This window comes from Pteropus medius, unplaced genomic scaffold (assembly GCF_902729225.1).
Source record: "Pteropus medius unplaced genomic scaffold, Ma_sr-lr_union100, whole genome shotgun sequence".
Taxonomy (NCBI): Eukaryota; Metazoa; Chordata; class Mammalia; order Chiroptera; family Pteropodidae; genus Pteropus; species Pteropus medius.
In genome coordinates this window covers 196,471-218,012 of record NW_024350396.1, presented here as the reverse complement: position 1 = coordinate 218,012, position 21,542 = coordinate 196,471, and the positions used below count along the sequence as shown (strand labels likewise).

Here is a 21,542-nt window from a genome sequence, read left to right as displayed (position 1 = left end):
GAGGTGCTTTCTCCATGTTCTTTGCCGCGACCCCACATATTTTCTGTGAAAGGCAGTAATTGATTGCCTTTCCCCCTCACCCCTTCCAGAGGACATCGTTATAATCCTGCCGATGGTGAGTTCCCCCACTGCCCTTGCTTCTTTTAGAGACGCCGGAACGGAGCACCCCAACAGAGGACACGGAACGAGACAGGCGTGTGAGACGCATACTGTTCTCTCTTCTGTGCGCTGAGCAAATGTCACACAATCCAAAGGGAGGGACATCCTAAAAACAACTGATGCGCACCCTCCTTGCATGATACAGGCACATACGACAAGTACAGATGAGGTCACCGTCACAGATGGCCCAAGGCTTAAGAGACACCCGCGCCAAATGCAATGTGATTCTGCAAGCATTTGCCGTTGGGGACAGCCAGGTGAAGCGTAGGCAAGGACTCCTTACACGATGTTTGCAACTTTTCCATAAGGCCAAATTTACTTTCAAGTTTGGCAAATATATTTTCACCGGAATTTGAAAAACAGTTCCGTGTCCGTCCGTTCTCATGACCATCACCGTGCTCGGTTTACACTGCTGAAAGAATCCATAAGCCGTGCTGTAAGACATGGGTGCCTGAGAATGATCCACCATCGGGAAAGCTTTCTCCTATTTTCATTGACTATGGAACTCAGTATCTGCAGTATGACGCCTTATAACATGGAATTCAGTGGTTCGACCCTGTGAACAACCAGATCGATAATAGCCTACGAAAGTAACTTCAAGATATCTTCAGGGATCAAATGGTGCCTTTGTCAGAAAGCAAAGATGCAGGGGAACAGTTGTTTCAAAGGACTTAACAAAATCTTATGAAATTCACTATTAACGACATTGGCAAATAAACAAAGTTTTCCAATTTTTAACAGTGACCAAAAAACGTAGAAGAGCACGCATGCAGTAATAAAAGTGGAAAAATATTTATGAGTTTTTATAAGAAAATGAGAATTGATACTTACCCACTATCCGCTCTTGAAAGAAAGATTTTTTATTCTTCTTCGTGTAAAATTTCCAGGGCCGTTTGAATCCACTATCACACTACAAGCAGACATTCCAACTCCGAGCTAATTCGAGTTAAAGCTAAAGTTACAGTGACATCTTGTCTAAAACCCTTGTTCTGTCATTATGCTGTAGTAGCACATTTGGCTAGAAATTTTACGAGTGATTATTCACTCCTTTAATTAATGTAAGTTTCATGTCATTTATGACCATGTAAATATCTTGATGTCACTTCTCCCTACCTCCGTAATGAGTACAAACATAATTTCATCTTGGCCACCTACAGTTAGCTGGGGTCCAGTTAAATGTCAAAGTTTTAAAATTCCTCCTTAGCAGGGTACATTTCCTCTAAATCATGTAATAACGAGAGCCTATCTGCTGGAGGCAATAAAACAGTGTGTGCCCTCTGCTATTACTCATGAGCACGAAAGGGCTTTATTATCACACAGAAGCACCTGACCTATGTCCACAGAAAACTGAAAGGTGATGTTGTTTTTTGCTGTAGGAGATACACACACACATATAATATATGATATATGATACATAATATATGTAATATATAATATCCCAAGCCGCTAGACTTCTTGATATTTTATTACATATATGGTTACATTCTGGACGAAGGTGTTTGGATCACGTACTGTTACGATGAAACGGGTCCGTAATCCACGTCAGTGAGAAAACAGGATGGGAAATAGAACATCCTTCAACGCATCGAGGATGTGCAAAAATTAGCATCAGTACCTGTCGATGGTTTTCAATGAGGGGTGCAGTTTATTTATCTTTCTGGTGAACATCTTCTTACATCCTTACATTCGTTCACATCTTAAAAAGATGTTTAAGATAATGCTATATAGTTGCCTTTCAAGGCCACGTTTTCATCAGACTAAAGTGGAAAACCATGAAGATGTCATTCTTTCCTGTTCTCAGTAATAGGAAGAAAAGCTTCTTAATACACATCAGTTACATGGCTGAAACTTACTTCCACTTTATGGTCTAGTCACCATATTATCGTGTTTGTATCATTAACTTTCACATACATCTGAGATAATAGATAATAGCTATTCAGAACGATGACATATATCATGAAGTTATGGACCTCATCTATGGCCACCTCAAGATAGATAAGCCACATCTGCTACACATCAAAAGTGTTGTGCTTTTTACTACAGTAATTTGTCTCCACGTCACTTAGGTGCTGTTTCACAATGTTTTGAGGTGTAAAGAGGGTGGACGATGGTAATGAGAACATTTTGGGTCACATGGAAGATCCCGCATTCAAGTCTGTTATGAATGTTAATTCAAACACCAGGATTTAGAGCAACTTAAAACTCCTTTGTTTCCTGGTGGTAAAGCACAACATACTCACAGACTGACTTGAGACCTAGAGGCTACTGATCTGTTGATTCACTTTAATACCCTCTTCTGTATACTAATAATTAATTTTAAAGTATAGCTGATTTTAAGAAAAATTCCAGAATTGTATTTATAATATAAAAAAAGAAACCAGAAACTGTACACAGCACAAAAATCCATGGTTAGACGATAACTATGAATTTTTCCAATTTCAGTTCAAGCTTATAAATCACAGAACATTAAATGGCAGAGCAAAAAAGTTTCTCCTTAGACAGAGAAATAAATCGTCAGTGTTGTTCCAGGCGTGATAAAGCTTCAGTGACTGGGGATGTTGCTGTCCGATCAGATATTTATGCTGAGAAAAACAAGAGGCAGCGAATGAACAATCAACGTCTAAGGGAACCGTGATCATCAGAGAAAGAAGCAATTTCTTTGAACATATTAACAGTTTCTATTCTGAGGATGTCACTTCTTGCGAAAGAAGATATTCTATGCACATTTGATAGATAATGAAATTATTACGACGGTACAATGAGGCTTCTCAGTGGGTGCTATAGACTAAATGTTTGTCCGAGTTCTTCGTAATTCGCAAAAGAATACTGTGAGAGTCTGCACTTCAGATGAACAGTTCGCTTCAAAACGCCAATGAATGAGTTTGCCTAAAGGTTTTCAGGTTGGAACACAAACTTCCGCAAGCCGCCATCTGGGGATCATAAATAACACTTGGAAAAACAAGAAACCCAAACACAAGAACAAAAGAATTATTAACAGAGCCGCTCTCTCTTGGGTGCTAAGCAATATTTAACAGTGAAGGAGGGTCTCTCCTTCATTCTACCGCATTTTTAAAAAATCTCTTGGCTATTAAGTTTTACTCACATTATCTCATTTCTCACTTTTTATATGTGGACATTCCCCTGCCAAATCACCATCACCATCATCATCATCACCGTCATCATCACCACCATCATCACCACCATCATCATCACCATCATCACCACCATCATCACCATCACCGTCATCACCTCTATCTTCATCATCACCTATACCACCACCGCCATTACCGTAATCATCATTATGATAATAGTCTTTTTTCAAACAATTAATCAGCACTTTCACTTCCAAATGAGAAAATGAAAGTCTTTAGAGAGACAAAACCAGGTTTTTCTTCCACTATATTTAAAAGGCCATATCATAAAGGATGCATAGACTTTTTTTTTTTTTTTAGGTGAGGCAACCCTTGGTTGACCTCACAGATTGCAAGGACGTTGTCAGCTTACAATCTCTTATTTTTTTTTTTATTTTTATTTTTTATGCCTATAGCACCTGGTCTTCCTAAGTGGTCTCCCATCCAAGTCCTAACCAAGCCTAACCCTGCTTAGCTTCTGAGATCAGACGGGATCAGGCTTGTTCAGAGTGGCATGGCCGTAGACTGCATAGACTCTTTATAGAAATATTTTTAGGAATAATTGTAGAATCTAGACATGTCCATTGTATAGTTCCATGAGTAGGAGACTTGGCCCCTGGTTCAGGAAGGCTAGCACCCTGATGGAGAAGATTCAAGTGTTTTATAGTGGGCGATCCAAGTATTCTTCGCCTTTACCTCTCCTTCTGCTACTGCTCTGTTATAGGAACTTTGTGTCAGCTTTTTGGTAAACTCGAAATGCAGCAGCGTGGTACCTGTGGAGACCTGGCCTTTGAGAAGGCCCTGCTTTGTGCCTCGTTCCTGTGTTCAGTGACACAGTAAGAGTACAAGTCAGTCTTTACGACACATCGTGAGAATTCAACAAGGTACACTCATCCCTGGAGCGTTTTCAAATGGACCTCCAAGTAGATCTTAACGCCTGATGATTTCAGAATGCAGTTTGGTTAGAACTGGGAAAAGTTTATCAGAAATTACGGACCGTAAGCATAGACTACCCAAACACTGTCTAAAATACTAAAGCCCCCTCTGAAATGCTTTGTGCTCATTTTGCTGGTCATCGGGGCTCAAGTTCCAATCCTCTTTGATTAAAAAACAATCCCGATCCCACCTCCACTCCTTATATAAACAAAATAATGTTGGCATTCTAATTTTTTTGCACCTGCAAAGTAAGGTCCAGGGGCCAGATCCAGCTCACCACCTGTTTTTATAAATAAAGTTTTATTGAAACACGACCATACCCACGTGTTTGCATATTATCTATGGCTGCCTTCTCACGACGACAGTTTCTTCATAAAGCCAAACATATTTACTATCTAACCACGAAAAATAAAAAGATTGACAGTTTCTATCTAGATAAAAGACGGTTGCAGTGTTTTGCCTTCCCCAAGGTTTGTCAAACGCTAGAATCCAAAATGGTGGTACTAATTCGGTCGAATAGAATTTGGGCTTTGAGGGACAAAAGCTTGAGAAATAGCCACACAGGCTCTTGTAATGAATAAATGAATGTATTATTCGATGACTTTTTGAACTCAGAATTTCAGAGGCAATGTGGAAAAAAGGAAGAATTGGTCTAAAACACAACACAGTGTCACAAAGACCCATGCCACCTCAGGATTAACACAACATTTAAATTAATGTAACCGGAACTAGTTCAGATCGATCATGTTGACATCGGTTCCAGCTGTTTTTTTATTTTTACTGAGTTTATCATTATCTAGAATCACATACAGCTGGATCCAATCAAGTGAAGCGTTACCGTCAAGCTATTCTCTAAAATATTATAAAAATCAAGAAAAGCGTATGAGATAACCTTGACATTAGTCTTCAAGACTTTACCATTAGAAAGAGATTTTCTCCCAAACCCTCCCAAGTCACTTCACTAACCCCTTAGCTGGTATTTTTATTCTGTAAATGTTCTCAAATCTTTTGATCCTCAAACTGATCATGGTTTACTTACATGAATATATTAGTTTACATTACTTTAAGCCTTAAAATCACTTATTTGGCTACATTTCATATGATTTCCCTTAGCGATAGTGTTTAGATTCTGTTGTATGGGTTTTAATTCTATAGTGTATACGTTTGGCCTCTTTTTTATTATAATAATCCCTAAAGTTAATCTTAATTTACTCACAAAATAGGGTTGTCTGCATTTTTAATTCCGTAAGTGTAACATTACAGCTTGACTTATTTCACTGGGAATTTATTCTAGTATAATAACTATCCTTTACTTATTTCTAGTAACATTTGCTGGGAACTTTGTGTTCTCATGAGTATTTTATATTTTATATTGAATGCTAATGCTATTGATTCAAATATCTTAATTCTTTTAGATATTTTCATATAAATGTACAGCAGTGTTTCTCTCTGTAAAACCTGACAAATGCCTTACCTAAGTTATAGGTCATGGTGTAAGCAATTCGGAGAGCTCTTATAAGTAGTAATTAATTGGGTAATTAATTTGAATTATATTCAGAAATACAGGAACAGGGAATTTATGTTTAAAGAAAGGTAACGAGTATACGATATTACCAAATAAATAATTCTAAGTAAAGCTGATTTCAATCCAGCTGCCAACAAGTTTATATAACTCATGCACATAACTTTAAAATATCTATCATACGTGTTCTTAAACTTTAAGGAACAATATGCACACTGCATCTTAAGGTTCAGAACTTAATCATCTTCCATATCTCCATGATTATTCCTTAACTAAGAGTTGATGGCCTTTTATAAAAAATGCCCGAAGGCACATACATAAAATATGTACACAGTCATGAGCTGCAGATAGAGAACTGATTTATAGTTTAATGGGAAACATAAAATCTAAGATTGAGAAACTATAATTAAAAACAGAACATGGAATGTGCTCTTGGTTCCCCATCAAATAGAAAACTCCCCTTTTTCTTGGTGGAAGAAATCTTGTAGCCGGTAGTAAGTACCGCAGGGTATTCCTTTCCAAAATATTGTAGGTTAGGTTGCAGCAAAAATACAAATGGTACTGGAAAAAAAAACCCAGGGCTAATCACAGCAGGGCTGTCGCCAATCCTAAGTCCAAAGAAATAAAGAAAAGGAGAAGATGTAAGGGCCTAGAAGAGGAAGTCTTGGGTGGGGATGGCTGTGACGTGGGCATCTGATAAACTTTGTAAAGATCATGTGCCGCCACTTGGAATCAAACAGAGATGTCCATTCTCATTTCCAAGCTGGCTTCCAGCTTTGAGAGATACTCATTGGTAGAATTCATACTGTCCAGCCTCCAGGGACAGAGAGAGAATGGACACCGTATCTGAAGAGGCAAATACAAGATATGTTTTATCATTTTGGTATTTCTCAGCTACGGACTCAACCTTAATATGCCTTGAAGAATCATGATCCCTCGATCCAAGGATAATTATTCCTGGTACAAGCCATTCTCGGAGATCTCAACAGTCTTTCCCGAAATTCAGTTAGGATAGACGAAAATGCCCAGTTAAAACCAATGGGGAGTTTCAATAACTTGTATTGGGGGCCCTTGGGAAAGGCGTGAGGGGACAGCTTCTCTTCCATCACTGGACATTATCGCATGCACTGTGCATGTGTTGTATTGTTCTGTGATGTGTGGTATGACGTGTAGGACTCAGGCCACCCCCTCGAGAAAGGAGGAGCCAGAAGGCAGAGAAGAAAGATGAGGAGGAGCATGACTCTTTGCAGGCATTGTTGAGTCACTGGGTCCCCACGCAGGAGCCCTCTGCTTTGGCACTTAATTCTTTGTAGAATGATACATTATTGTTCTCATAGTTAAAGCTATTTTGAAACAAGGACTTTTGTGACTTTCATCCAAAGGCATTCTAATCTGTGCAGGTCCCATGAAAGGAGTTGGCTGTAAACTGAATGTAAGGTGAGCCAGGTTCGTGAAGCCCAGCATATTGGAAGTGCAGAATGCAAGAGGTTGCATACAGAGGACTAGTGAAAATTCTTAAACATTGGAGTGTCACATACAAAGGAATACATAGTGTTGGACAGATGAAAAGCAATGAGGTACATGCAGAGAAGTAAGTGAAAGCATTAATGCAATAATTGAAAATTCAAGTATTACGAACCTTAAATAGAATGCAAATCTAACAAATGGAAAATAAGACAGTATGAGAAATTCACTGAAAAAAAAAAAAAACAAGATGAATGAATTGAGGCAGGAGCAAAGAAAGGGAAAAAATTTTTAAACGTTTAGTCCCAATTATATCTTTTCTTAAATATACATATCTATACATATTTTTATTTATATATACATTATATATATATATTTTAAGAAGTTGCCTAATCTATAATTCAGAATTTTTTGTAACTCAGGTTATCAATGTAACAAAAAACATTCAGCTGAGGGTCATTTTATTTCAAGGATTATCAACACATAAAATTCCAACCCAGTCAATAAATATGAATTTAATAAACAGGAACAGAAAGAAAATAATAAAATCTATGGTCTTTTTTCCAAAAATAAAATAAATTCTAAAGAAATTAAGTAATATTCTCAGTATCCTTAAACCAGGAAAGCAAGACATCAGTGAAATTATCGTTCATCTTTTTGGTCTTATTTATGGCCAACAGACATTATGTTGGGACTAAGAGTGAAAGAATGAAAAACACAGAGGCTTCCTTCAAGCGATCCACGATGCAAAGGTTAAGAACCAACAATGAGTTGAAACACAGGTAGAAAGTCCTGTGATTTAGCTATACCTGGGGTCTTACTGGAGCACAGAGAAATGTCACCTGACAAAGCTTAGAGATGCACATGGGGAAGATCAGGGCACAGTCTCTGGAGAAACCGAGCCTCAAGTGGGTTTTGAGGAATGGCGACGGATTAAGGGGAGAAGGAAGTGATGAGCGTGACGTTCTTCTCAAGAAGAAGTCGGCTGCCACGAGCCATCGGCGTGGCGGGACATCGCTGGTTGCTTGGGAAGGGAGGTAGGACTGCAGACATACGCACGGCCACGGCAGAGGGGTCTCGTTGTTCTAAAGTGGAATGCCTTGTTCTTTTCTCACTTAGTTATGGAGAAAACTTGCCTCTGCACCAGTAAATATTGTGTGTAATTTCCTAAACTTTTGGGATGCTTTAGGGGCATTGAATGAGGACTGTTGTTTCTAGCTCAATAGATTTTCTGCGGCTCGTGTGACCAAAGAATTAAGGGGTGTTCATTTTCTCACATTACCGTGTTTCTTGCCGGAAATAAAAAACGCAATTTTAATATTAAAATATGGTCATTACTTTCACACCAGATCGAATTCAATGAAAGACTTCTCGCATATCCGCGATTTAAATAAATGAATGTGTATATGTACGTGTGAGTGCTTGTGTGTCTTATAAGTGACTCAACCTTTATGAGCGTTTATAAACCTATCAGGGTCAATAAGAGCAAATTGCTTGTAGATATGTTAATATGAAATTATTCATGCTAGTTTGATTTGTATAAAATAAATCATTAATACTTACATATTTGATTTCAGCTTCCGGTGATGCAGCTTTTTAAATAAGATTTGTAAAACCAAATGGCATTTTCGCAAAGGCCAGATTGAAATTTAACCATCTTTATCTGAATTTAGTGGACTGACAGAGCTAACCGCCTCCTGGAAATAATATTAATTGAAAAGTATTTTAATACCTCCTATTAAGGATAAAATTATAATTATTAATGAAACTAGTCCACAAACTCCTAAAAAGGCATTGATGAATAAAATTTTTGTACTCTGTTCCAATATAAAACCACATATAAATGTACCTTGTGGTTATAAAGTCTGAAACCGCGGTTGTGCGATTGCATAGATTTCATCATTTGACAAAAGTTTTTATTTTCTTTAAATTTCCACTTAGGTTTTGAACAATCTGAAGCTTGAAAGGATTTGTCAGAAGGTGAAATCTCTGCTTTTACAGAAATCTTTGATGCCATCTGAAAACAGGAATTACTGGTCTTTATTTTAAGAACTGACAGATGGATTCCCTAAATTAGAAGACATTATTTTTTCTGACATTTCTCAAGATATCAGCAAGGTTAGACGAGGTAGCATCATGTAAGCAGCATTTAATAACGTCGTTTCTGACACACACACACACACACTGAAGAGTACCTGATAGAAGTTATTGACCTTGACGAGAGGAAAACACATGGATGCCTTTGAATATCCCACAGTTTCTGGGATTTTCAGCTCATATGTAGATTACTGGTTAAGAACCCCTCCTTCAGAACGTAAATTATCCTTGGAAGAATGAGATGCCTTTTAATTTGGGAGAAGAAAAGATAAGATTACCAGCAGCAAAGTCTCACGATGCAAATGCTACGTTACCAGTATTTCCTGAAACACCTGGATATTTAAAAAAAAAAAAAAATGATTTGCAAGAGTAAGAATTTTCATGGCCTTCATGTAGATGTTATAAGAATAACATGCAACTCTTATTATTTCGACATAATTTTCTAAAGCTGTATTTTCCAAAGTTGAAATCTCAAGTAGGATCGAAGGCCAATGAATTCCTCCATCAGTTCCTAGTGGATACAAAGTATTTTGTTGTTGCTGATGTTAGATTTTAGACTCTTTCCCAAGTTCTGTCTTATTTAACTAATAGATAATATGTATATTTTTAAGTAATGTTAAGAGTCTTCCGCTGGACTTTCCCCATGTTGATCTCATGCTCACTTGAGTTGTCCCATGTTATAATTTCTTACAAAATTAAAATCAACTACAAGCAGACTTCAATTTCAATCAGACGGGTTACCACAATGGTTCAAAGTATATTTCTCTTATAGTTGACTAGCACACTAGACGACTAACCATTTCCATGATTGTGACCCTCAATCATTCAATTATTCTCAGTTATCGAGAATAATTGAAATTAATTTAGAAAAACACTAAATGCCCATCAATAGAAGAAAACATAAACAAACAGCGTCATATTCCTACAATGGAATGTTTACCTGTCGGAAAACAAAGAAAAATAGTACTGATTTGACAATAGCTCAGATGAACCTCAAAAATGTTTTGTTCCGTGGAGGAAGCCTAAAGTTAACCAAAAAATAAAAAAGAGAGAGAGAGAGAGAACCTACTGTGTGATTATGTTGAGATACGAAATTTTGGGGAAATGGGCATGAAGAATCTTCCTGGGATTGTGGCACTATTTCACATTTTGTGCTGTGTGATGCTGATGGGTACAGCTATTTGCTCAAGTTCAAGAAGCTGCATTTTATCATGCGTATATTACACCTTATTGACATACCATTATTTTCAAATATCATTAGTTAGGTTAGCATCTGCTAAAATTGAATCTATGGAAGCAGCAGTCTCATAGGATTTTAATAGATGTTGTACAATAAATGTCACATATCACATTATACCCTATGAGACTAGTGTGTCTGACAGTACAAGCTGAGAAACCCTTGTTTAAACGGCACTCGGCAGTCAAAGAAGACCTTACACTGTAACCTGCTTTCTTAGGAGTGTTTCGCAGGAGGACTGTTTTGGGAGGAAAAGCTCATTATGAATAATTCCAGGTAAATGACACATCACTACAGAGCAACGAAGTAAATATTTTGAATTTCACAGTTTGAACCATAGAACTCATTCTCAGAAAAGTAAGTTTTAATGACTAGAAAATAATAAAAAGATGGTACGAAGTTTATATACGCCTTCATCCGCTGACTTAACAGACATATGTAATAGCCTGGTAATAATAATAATAACAACAACAACAACAACAACAACAATAATAAACCTGGTTGCTTATTTTCCTAATGATGCTACAAAAAAACTTTTTTTAATTTTTTTCAATCTTGAAATCCAATGAGAGCACCACACGCTTCAGCATGCCAACAGGTGATTTACTGATTCTTTCAATAAACCCAAGTAACTACATACGTAGAAATGTGTGATGGAATAAAATGTCGTATAAACTGTAATCATATTGAAATGCAGGGCATAACGACACGATCGTTAACCTAACGTGAGATTATCTTACCTACAAAATCACGATAGCCAAGAAAAAAATGATCTTTCCATTTGGTAGACACCTTAAATAATCGTAATGATTTGGGGAGAGAAATGTGATGTTTTCGACTCTTGAGGAACGATACAACATTATTGTGGACATCCTGAGTGCATTTGAAATTCGAGAATTCTCTGATCTAGTTTAAATCAATAATGGTTCATTTTTTAAGCCGACTCATTTCATGAAAATTCATGAAGGTGGATTTTTTTCCCCCCTTAAACTCTCAGTCGATGCTAAATCTGAAAACTTTGGCACTTCCAAAAGAGACGAAAACGCTTCGCTACACATTCTCAGCAAAGTCCTCTGTGCAGAGGCTCCTGATAGACCTTTTTAACGTAATGATCTCTGCGCTGCTATCCACCTCTGCTCTCCATAGATTTTTCTCTGACATTTGTAAGAGGACTCCCATTTGTGCTTTGTTCAGCATTGCTAAACGGGTCTCTTATTTACGTCAGCTGCAACCCACACTTGGCAGGTATCCAGGGGTCTGTCCCCGCTGGAGTCTCAACACCCGGCTCACCCAGAAACGATGAGCGACATCCTACTTGTCATCCCAGATGAACAAGAAACCACTTAAATTATGTGGCTTGCGTTAGCACACAATTAGAATGAGATGAACCATAGAAAGCTCACACTGCTGACATCAAGTTGGAATGGGATTTAAGAACTCGAATCTGGGAACCAGGCTTGCTCTCACCTGTTCCCATTAAATTCGCTCCATCTTTCGGCTAGTTGTTAACCACGGTCATTTTCCTCTACCTCTGTTCCTGACCCCTAAAACACCGCCGAGCGTGCCAATAGATAAAGTAGTATGTTCCATACATTATTTGGAGAAGAATATAATTCAACAAGGAAGAGAAAGTTCCCCAAAGATATCAGTAGGTTTCAGACCGGAAAGTTTTTCGCTTTCTCTTTTCACGTTTGTACGATAATTCTCATTCTAAACCTCAGGTGCTTCGCAGTTGATACACTCTATTCACATTTGCTTCGTAAATACAATTTGTGCTAGACATTAAATCGTTCGCTTCAGGCTTTTTGCCCTTTTTGATGCTATTACCTTGTGTTTGACAGAGGTCATTTTCTTTCAGGCTTTCTTAAAAGGCGTTGAATGTCGGATCGAAATATACGTTTTCGTGGAGATACTAGTCACGCACAAAAACACACTGATTTTAAGTACTCGATCGCAGGTTTTTTTGGTTGTTTGTCTACATTCCTAGGACAACTACCCAATATATGCACGAGACATTTCCACTGTCGGACAAAGTCCCTGTAGGTCCAAACGCCATCAGCGACTCTCGACCAGGAGCAAGCCTGTCTAGGTTCTGTTGCCCAGTTCTTCTATTTCTCATTAACTACATAATACTATACAATTTTTTGCCATTTTTTAAAAACTCAATACAACATTTCCAAGATTCGTCATAGTTCTGTGTGTACCAATAGATGATTCATTTTTTATTGCATGCCGGCGCTGCCTCGAGCAAACAGACACAGTTGATTTATCTCCTCTCCAGATGTTAAACATTTGGGTTGTTTCCAGGTTTGAGCTGTTACAAATACAAGTTCTAGAAATATTTGTGTACATGTCTCTGCACGGACATAATTCTTCTTATTTGGGACTCGTTGACTTGTACGGTTAATATTATTTGAGCTTTGTGGAAAATACCAAATTGTTTTCTAAAGAGGTTGTCCATTTTCTATCTCCTAAGCATGTATGAAAATTCCAGCTGCTTCCAGTCTTTACCAATTATTTAGAATTGTCAGTCTGTATAGTTGTTTTTTGTTTGTTTGTTTGTTTGTTTTATGGTGACATTGGTTAATGAAATCCAGTAAGTTTCAGGTGTACAATTCAACAGTAAGGCGTATATATATATATATATATATATATATACGCCTTACTGTTGAATTGTACAATATATATATATTGCATTGCATGTTCACCTCCCATAGTTAGATTTCTTTCTGTTACCACATATTTGACCCCTTTTACTCCATCTACCTCCCTCCCCTTCACCCCTAGTTTGGACTGTTCTGGCAAATACTGCTTCAATTTAATGTCAAGGAAATTTTCATGTATTTATTGGAGACTTTTACATATTGATTTGTGAATTACGTTTTCCAGCCCATTTTATTGCATTGTTCATTTTTTGTTGTTCATTCGTACAAATTACTTCTATATCCTGGAAATGAGTCACTTGAGACATAGTATGTGTATAAATTTGTGTATAGTTATATATAAAAATATAGATAACAAAAATATAGACATATAATATTTCTCAGCCTGTGGGTTGCTTAAATATTTTCATACTGGTATCTTCGATACACAGAAATTACCAGTTTTTATTGAGTATAATTTTTCCATTTGTTGTTTTTCTATTTGGTTGTTTTCGTGTCCCACCCAAGAAATCTTGCTACCTCGTGGTCAAAGTGAAATTCTCCTATATTTTCTTCCAGACTGTTTCTTGGAAATTTAGACATATTTCCCATCTAGAATTATTACTCTACGTTGTGAAGACTAGATTCGCATTTTCTCTAGTTGACCACTTGTTCTAATACCACTCATTGAAGACATTCGAATATGCTTGGGTCTGTCTCTGGACGCCCACGTCCTTCCTGTGGTCTTGTCTATCTTGATACCACACTCATAGTATTGATAATAACATAATGGTACATCTTCATATCAAACAGTATAAATCCCCTCATTGTTCTTTTTCAAAGCCATGACAGAATAACCTCTCTACAGAGATTGCTAGATTCAAATGCCTGATATTTCGTTGGGCATTCTTGCATCTACATTCACGAGATGTTGTTCTAGCGTGTTCCATTCCAGTAACGTGTTTATTGGGTTTTGGTTTCAAGGTAATGCTGAATTTTAGAATACGATGGAAAGTGTTCTACTTTATTTTTCCAAGTGTTTAGGTAGTATTGGTATCACATCTTCCTAAAATGTTTTAGAGAATTTATCAGTAAATCTACTGGCCAGCAGTGAGCGCTCTATGGTATTTTTTTGTTGCGTATTAAATGAATTAATGGTTTGAATTGTATTTGTCCTTGTGTCAGTTTTGATAAATTGTGTTTTTCAAGGAAATGTTTATTTTACCTAAATTTTTGCATTCTTTATCATAAAGTTATTTATGGTTTAGCCTAATCATCATCTTAACATCCATTATGCCTTTATTAGTGCTGTCATTAGTCATTTTTGTTTTCTGGTTTTTTTCTTAATCGCTCTTTGTAAATGTTTATCAATTCTAGTAAACTTTTAAAAACAATATGTAACAATCTTGATATCTCAATTCTGATGTTTTCCAAAATATTTTCTGAATTTATTTTTGTCATTTAATTTCTTCAACTTCCTTTGGTTTTATTTTCTCTTCCTTTTTTAGCTTTTTTAAGGTGGAGCGTTAGTTTTCTGATTTAATAGTTTTTCTTAATTCTAAACGCTGTTTAGCTGAATCACCCATGTATCGATATGTCGTCTTTCAATCTACATAAATGTCAGTATTTTTTTCTTTGACCTCTGGGTTTCTAAAAATATTTTTTTAACTTGAAAATATATGAATTTTCTTTGTTTCTGTCTTACATTTTATATAAATATATAGTAATATATATACAAGTGTATATATATATATAAGCATATACTATACGTAAGTATATATACTTTCTATGTATATAAACATATTACCTTATATACATTTACATATAAACTATACAAATATAAATAACATATGAACATAAGTTTATATTTAACATATTTCATGGTTTTTATGATATTTTTGGTATGTTTTTAAGTATATACTTATGTACCTATATTGTATTTATCAACATATATACATATCTAAGTATACATAAGCATATAAGTCTATGCGCAGTTACATATAAGACATTTATACTTATATATGCATACAAACACATGCTTATATATTTGCAATTAAATGAATACCTGTGAATCTGCAGAATTTTTTTCTATTTATGACGTTAGTGAGGTCCAGCCATTGAGAATAATAACGGAAACCTTTTTAACGGCTCTCGATATTAGATCGTGACAGAAAAGGACCCCTTAAGCTTCCTCACAATAGACCTTTCAATTTCTCAGACCATTTTCCAATCCCTGCTTTTTCAAGAGTCCCTAAAGTTGGCGTAACAGGTTTTATTGAAAATTCCTATCTTGAGAACACATTCAGTCCCTTGTAACCTCAAATATTAAAAAGTTCAAATAATTATATTTTTACAAAGGTGGCGTGTAGCATATTAGCCTTTCTAAGTTAGAGCATGCGCATGTGGGGTGAAGATAAAAGGTATTAAGGATGTTCTTTTGAAGACGACTCTCTTGGGAATTATAGCGTCTCTCTTTTAGCTCAGACTCTGTAGGGTTGAACTGACTTCTCTTCCGTGCAGCTGCTCCTTTTCTGTGTTCTTAACTGAATTCTAGATGCGTCTATTTCTATCCTAGCACCAACACTGCCTAACGTCGGGCCTTGTTGGACCAAACGTGCCTGGCCGAACCTCGGTCCATGTTAGTTCTTCCACACCTGCTGCCGTTAAAACAGCAGAGGACAATACTGCCACCCTCGAGTGACCTAAACGGTTGACCGTCTCATGGCCGGCTCTTAGAAAGTGTGAGTCTCCATTTTACATTTTAAGGATTGGTGGGTTAGTTCTGTGTTGTGCCATTGGATACGCCCCCTTCCCTGTTGCCATGCAGATTAAGAGGTATTTACTAAGGGCCTAATTGTCGCACAAACGAGGGGAACCACATCATATAAAGCTGAAGTGTGACAGTGGGGACTCCACAGCTTTCTCTCTGTGGCTTCGTTTAAATCTGTCAACAACCCGAGGGTCAGTCTTGACATTGACTCATGCTCTGGTCGGCCATGCGTCCTCACCGTTTGCTCGGTCGTTAGCAAGGAGCCCATTGACTGTGAAATCCACTTTCCAGTGAAGTCTGGGTGGTGCCTGGGTGGCAGAGAAATCAAGCTGGACCTCGCGATCTTTTTCACAGGCAGCTGGCTAAAGAGTTGTCTGCCCCAGAAAGTGGTCAAGCCTAGATTACATCCATTTCTTGCATGTCTTGGGATAGGCACCTTCTTCTCATCTGAGTGGAGTTTTTCCTGATGTTGTGTGACACCTATCCAAATATCATTGGGGTACAATTAGATAAATCTCTCTCTTTTGTAGGTTTTCACTGACCTTTCTCATGTTGTCTTGGAAAACAGAACTGTGTGCCATTCAAAACTGCATGATTTGGTTGACTTAAATGGACTATGAGTTGGAGTAGAGATTCCTTTTAGTTTCTGGAGAAATCTTACTTTTTAAATTAAAGTTATTGAAGTGACACTGGTTAATAAAATTATATAGGTTTCAAGTGTATAATTCAATAATCCATCATCTGTGTATTGCATCGCGTGTTCACCACCCAAAGTTAAATCTCCTTCTGTCACCAAATATTTGACCCCCTTTACCCTCATCTACCTCCCCCTCCCCTTTCCCACGGGTCACCACTAAACTGTCATCTGTGTCTTTGAGGTCTCGTGTGTTTGTTGTATTCATTTGTTGCTTTCATTTTCACATGCCACGTACGAGTGAAATCATTTGACTTATTTCGCTTAGCATGATTATCGGATTCTGGTTTCCAACACTGACAGGGCTTCCTCTCCGAAGTAGGTTAAAGGATCGAGTCATTGTGAGGACCCCACTCCCCAGCTGAGGATGGACTTGGATGGTGGGGAGGACTCCCGGAGGAGCTGGCCTCTGTCTTACCGACAGTTGCTTAGAAAAGAGCATTCGGTCCAGGGAAAATGCAGGAGAGCATGCCATAGTTCCATATTTGCTTTCTTGAATAATGCTTCAGATCGAATCGTATGCTGATAATTTCTTTACCAACCCAAAAGCCACAGTTGCCAAGAAACAGAGGGAAACGAGACATCAGGATGACATCCAGGGCTGGTCACGATTCTGAAATATGAAACTCTTTGACTTAGAGGAGTAACTTACACCAATTTACTGCCTGTGTCTTACAAAAAATGCATATGACTCCTCTCTTCTCGAAGACCTGATATTTATAAAGGCTGGAGCTGAAATAGTTGACACACGCTGAAGACCTAAATAGACTTCGGATAGATTATAGTACATCAGTTTACCTCATGAGGTCTCCTAAAAAGACAAATAAGGTCCTGGTCACCAATATATTTCACTGCTTTGAAGCGGCCACTGACTTATTTGGGGAAAAGCGCAGGTTGATATTCTACACAGGTGCGAAGAGAAAAAAGCCAGCCTGTGAAAATCTGTCTAAATTACCTCTGAGCGCGTTTAGACGCCTCTCTATGGCACCTGTGTTATACGAGGTCCCCAAGGTGACCTAACATCTGAAAAAGATGCTCAGCATGGGTCAGTCTGAGTCCAGCTGCTCCAGCCTTTGGCCAGGGTCAAGGCTGTGGTCTGTTTCGGGTGGCTCATCTGTATTCCTTCTAAAGTTCAGACAGGCAGTGGCAGTGACATATCCCTGGAGGTCACGGACAAATCTTTAAACCTTTTCCATTCTCTTCACATGGCATATTGCTCATCCGGTCATCTGCTCAAACCCCAAATCCCAGGGAAGGAAATACATGGCAAGTTTGTGGATATATCACTCATGGCCAGGGAGCGAAAAATTGGGTCTGATTACTGCATCTTGAAGAAGCACTTTCTTGAGGAATTTGGTCGATAAAATACTCACCGATAAATAAAGATAAAACATACACTTAAGCTCTAAGAGATTCATGGAGAAAAGAATCTCACAGATGATTAGGATTGTTCTGAGGCGCACTTGGGATGAAGCAGTGTCCGAGACAAGGGTACTGACCTCCAACTTCCGTGGAGCTAAACATGAAGACATCAATTCATATAAAGAGGAGAGGACACTCTACCAGGGAAGCCATCCTTTTCACAAACGATGGAACGTTAGAGGTTTAATGAGGTTTCGGGAAGGGCACAGGGTTCACGTTCAGAATAGAAGCATTGGGACGTTGAGTCTGACTTCATCAAACAATCCCTTTGGGAGTCTGTATTCTCCACACTCAACATCCATGAGAAAAGTTAATCTGCGTGACTTCATTCTAGAACTTACCTATACAAAAGCAGGGTTAACAATTTGATGGAGGAACCAGAAACTTATAGGCATGACACTGAGCATCCTAGAGCTTCGGGAGTTCGTAGAAGTCACGTGCCATGTCAATGGAAGATCTAAAATATGGAACCGCAGCTTCCCGATGTCTTTATAGTGGGCAAATGATCGTACCAGGAACTCCCAATAATTCTAGAAAATTCCACGTGCTCTGCCTGCTGAGATTTTTCTTTACGTGACCTTTAAGACAGAGTGTGAGTGTTTCGTGGTGAATCTCCCACTAATGTGTATTGATTTGGATGTAAATGTGTGACACGCGTATCCTGCCAGTATCGTCTGGTGTGATTTATTACTCCTTTCTTTTTCGAGCTTTACTGTGGTGTAATTGAAAAATAAAAATTCTATGTATCGAAGGCATACAATGTAATTATTTGAAAACATATCCATTGTTAATTAGCTTGTTTAACATATCTATGAACTCACATAGTTACCATTTTTTTGCATGTGTTAAGAATACTTACAATTGACTGTCTTAGCAATTTCAAGTATACAAGTGACTTATTAACGATCATCGACTTGCTGTACGTTGTTTACTCAGCAGGTGGATTCATCTCGTATCCCTGAGACTTTTTACCACTAATTTACCTCTTCCCATTTCTCCCACCCTCAGCCCCTGACAACCATCATTTTACTTTCTGCGTCTATGAGTTCAATTTTTTTTTTTTTTTTTTTAGATTCTATGTAAAACGGACATCATGAAGTATTTGTCTGGCTTATGTCACTTAGCATAAAGTCTTCCGGTTTCATCCATATTATCACACATGGCAGGATTTCTTTCTTGATAAAGACCCAGTGATATTCTAATACTATTCTTCTTTTCCCTTTCCTTTGTCTGTTTGTCTCTGTCTCTCTCTCTTTCTTATTGACTTTATCCATTCATCCATCCACGGGCACATAGGTTGTTTCCATGTCGTGGCTATTGGGAACAATTCTGCAGTGGTCACGGGAGGGCAGATGTCCCTTCAGGATGGCGATTTTGTCACCATTCCTGCATTGTCAGACGCAAGATCAGACGCCACGGCACCTGCAAACGGATCTGTGTCACTGTGCGCTTCTGCAGTAGACGGAGACCTCCACTATACCCCCGTAGACATTTACCCAAGACTTTCGTAAACCTCGGGAATTGTTAGATTGCTTTGGAGTCAGGTTAAATATGACTCGATTATTACGATTACGAACCTAAATCAATGTGCAGGTGGATGACAACGTATGCTTTAAACTAAGACAGAAAAGTGCCACCTTTCCCATTTTTTTTTTTTTTTTAATTGTACATGTGTCTCCTACAAACCCGAGAGTTAATTCGGCTGTTTCGTTTTGTCAGCAGTGTTCTCTCTCCAGAATGGAAGCAAATTTGAAACTAGAGACCCAGTTCTTTTGGCAACTTCAAGTAGAAAAGAAGATTTGAAAGTCCTGCGTTTTCTCTCTGCTCACCAGGTGCTAAAAGCATTAATAACAAAAGAACACCCGGAGTGTTAAAAACAGATTGGGTTCAGAAGAGTTGAAAGGGTGGCGATCCACACTGTAATGATCAGGGGAGCCTGAACACGTGTCACTGCAAGGCACAGTGACAGGTTAGAAGGAGCTCTGGTTCCCCGAATGTTGGTCAGAACCCGAAATGCTTGGAAAATGTACAGAACTGTTATTATCACGGGTCATAATGCCTTGCGAGAAAGACATGGTAGACTTCAGCAGCGTAGCCGCTGTTTAATTAGAATGACGATCCTCATTTTTGGAAAGGAGTGGAAACATTATTCAATGATCCCGGCCACAAAACTCCACCCAAAGAAAGGCACCAAAATGATATCTCGCGACCTGATTTTCCATTTCAATTTGGCGTGATCACGGGACTTCAGTTTCGTGAAGGAAACGTTCACAAATGATTGTAATCAGATGTTTATTTACTGTCTCAAAATCCATCAGTGGATTTATTAAAAGTGGGCAAAATTACTTAAAGTAATTTTAAAGCTCTATTTTTAAATTTGTGCTTCCCTTGGATGCTTTTCCTTCTGTTATCAAAATATATATATTTCTCCCCATTTAATTTCCATTTCCCATTGGCCTTCCTATTAGTTCCGTTTCTGGGTTTAATTAACATTTTTCGTTTCCTAATTTCTTCGCTGGATTTGAGTAATTTTGCCTTGTTAGCATTTCAAAGTCAAACCTCCAAGTCCGAGCAGAGGCCTTAATTGCACGTGTGGATAATTTCCTATTACAGACAAACGCACACATGGTAAGTGGTCCTTAACCTTTTAAATGTTCTCGGGAAAAGTAGAGCGTGAATGCCTTAAATACATTTTTGCATATTCATTTTATCCAAACTTCCACGAAGTAATAAGAGAAGATAAAATAATGTACCTATGGCTCTAATTCAAGATGATCAGATCTGGTGCATTTGTTAATACATCACAATTTTTGAAGCCTGAATATTATTTGCCTAAGACTCAGAGAGCAGAGCTATTTATCTCAATTCAAGTTTGGTGAGATGTGTTGCATCGCATTTTTATTATTTCTCCTTTCTGGCAGAGACATCAACATATTTTTTTTCAGCTGAAAAAGAAAAAGAGATGACATATTCCATTTTACGAATTTTCCTTAGGAACCAGTGGGGTTTGCAATGAGGACATATACTACTGCATAGTTTATTAAAATGATATTTTAATTGTCTAAATATTTAGCATTAGAGAGCTGGAAAAATTATTTGTAGTATATGCATATATTTCATCAATCACTGTGATAAAACAAAAAATATTTAATAGGAAAGGGAATTGTTTATATACGCTCTCCATCGAAAAATGCATATTTAAAAAAATGTGAAGAGCATGTAAATATTGTGGTAAAAAAACCCACATAATACGTACTTCTAACCGTAGAGAATGGTAAAAAACACATAATATGTACTTCTAACCATAGAGAACCGTATGTATAAACAAATGTGAAGGATAGTTATCTCTAGGCAGTAAAGGAAAGTTATTTTTTCTTTTGGGCATTTTGGAGCTTTGCATATTTTTTTCGACATTATGTATTTGTTTATATGATGAGATAGAATAGTGAAATGGCATTAAAAAGTATT

At 37.6% G+C, this 21,542-nt stretch overlaps 1 pseudogene; it reads right to left on the bottom strand.

Moving 5' to 3' along the window:
- Nucleotides 1-3,697: 3,697 nt before the first annotated feature.
- Nucleotides 3,698-3,816, bottom strand: LOC120584073 (uncharacterized; annotated as a pseudogene).
- Nucleotides 3,817-21,542: the final 17,726 nt, after the last annotated feature.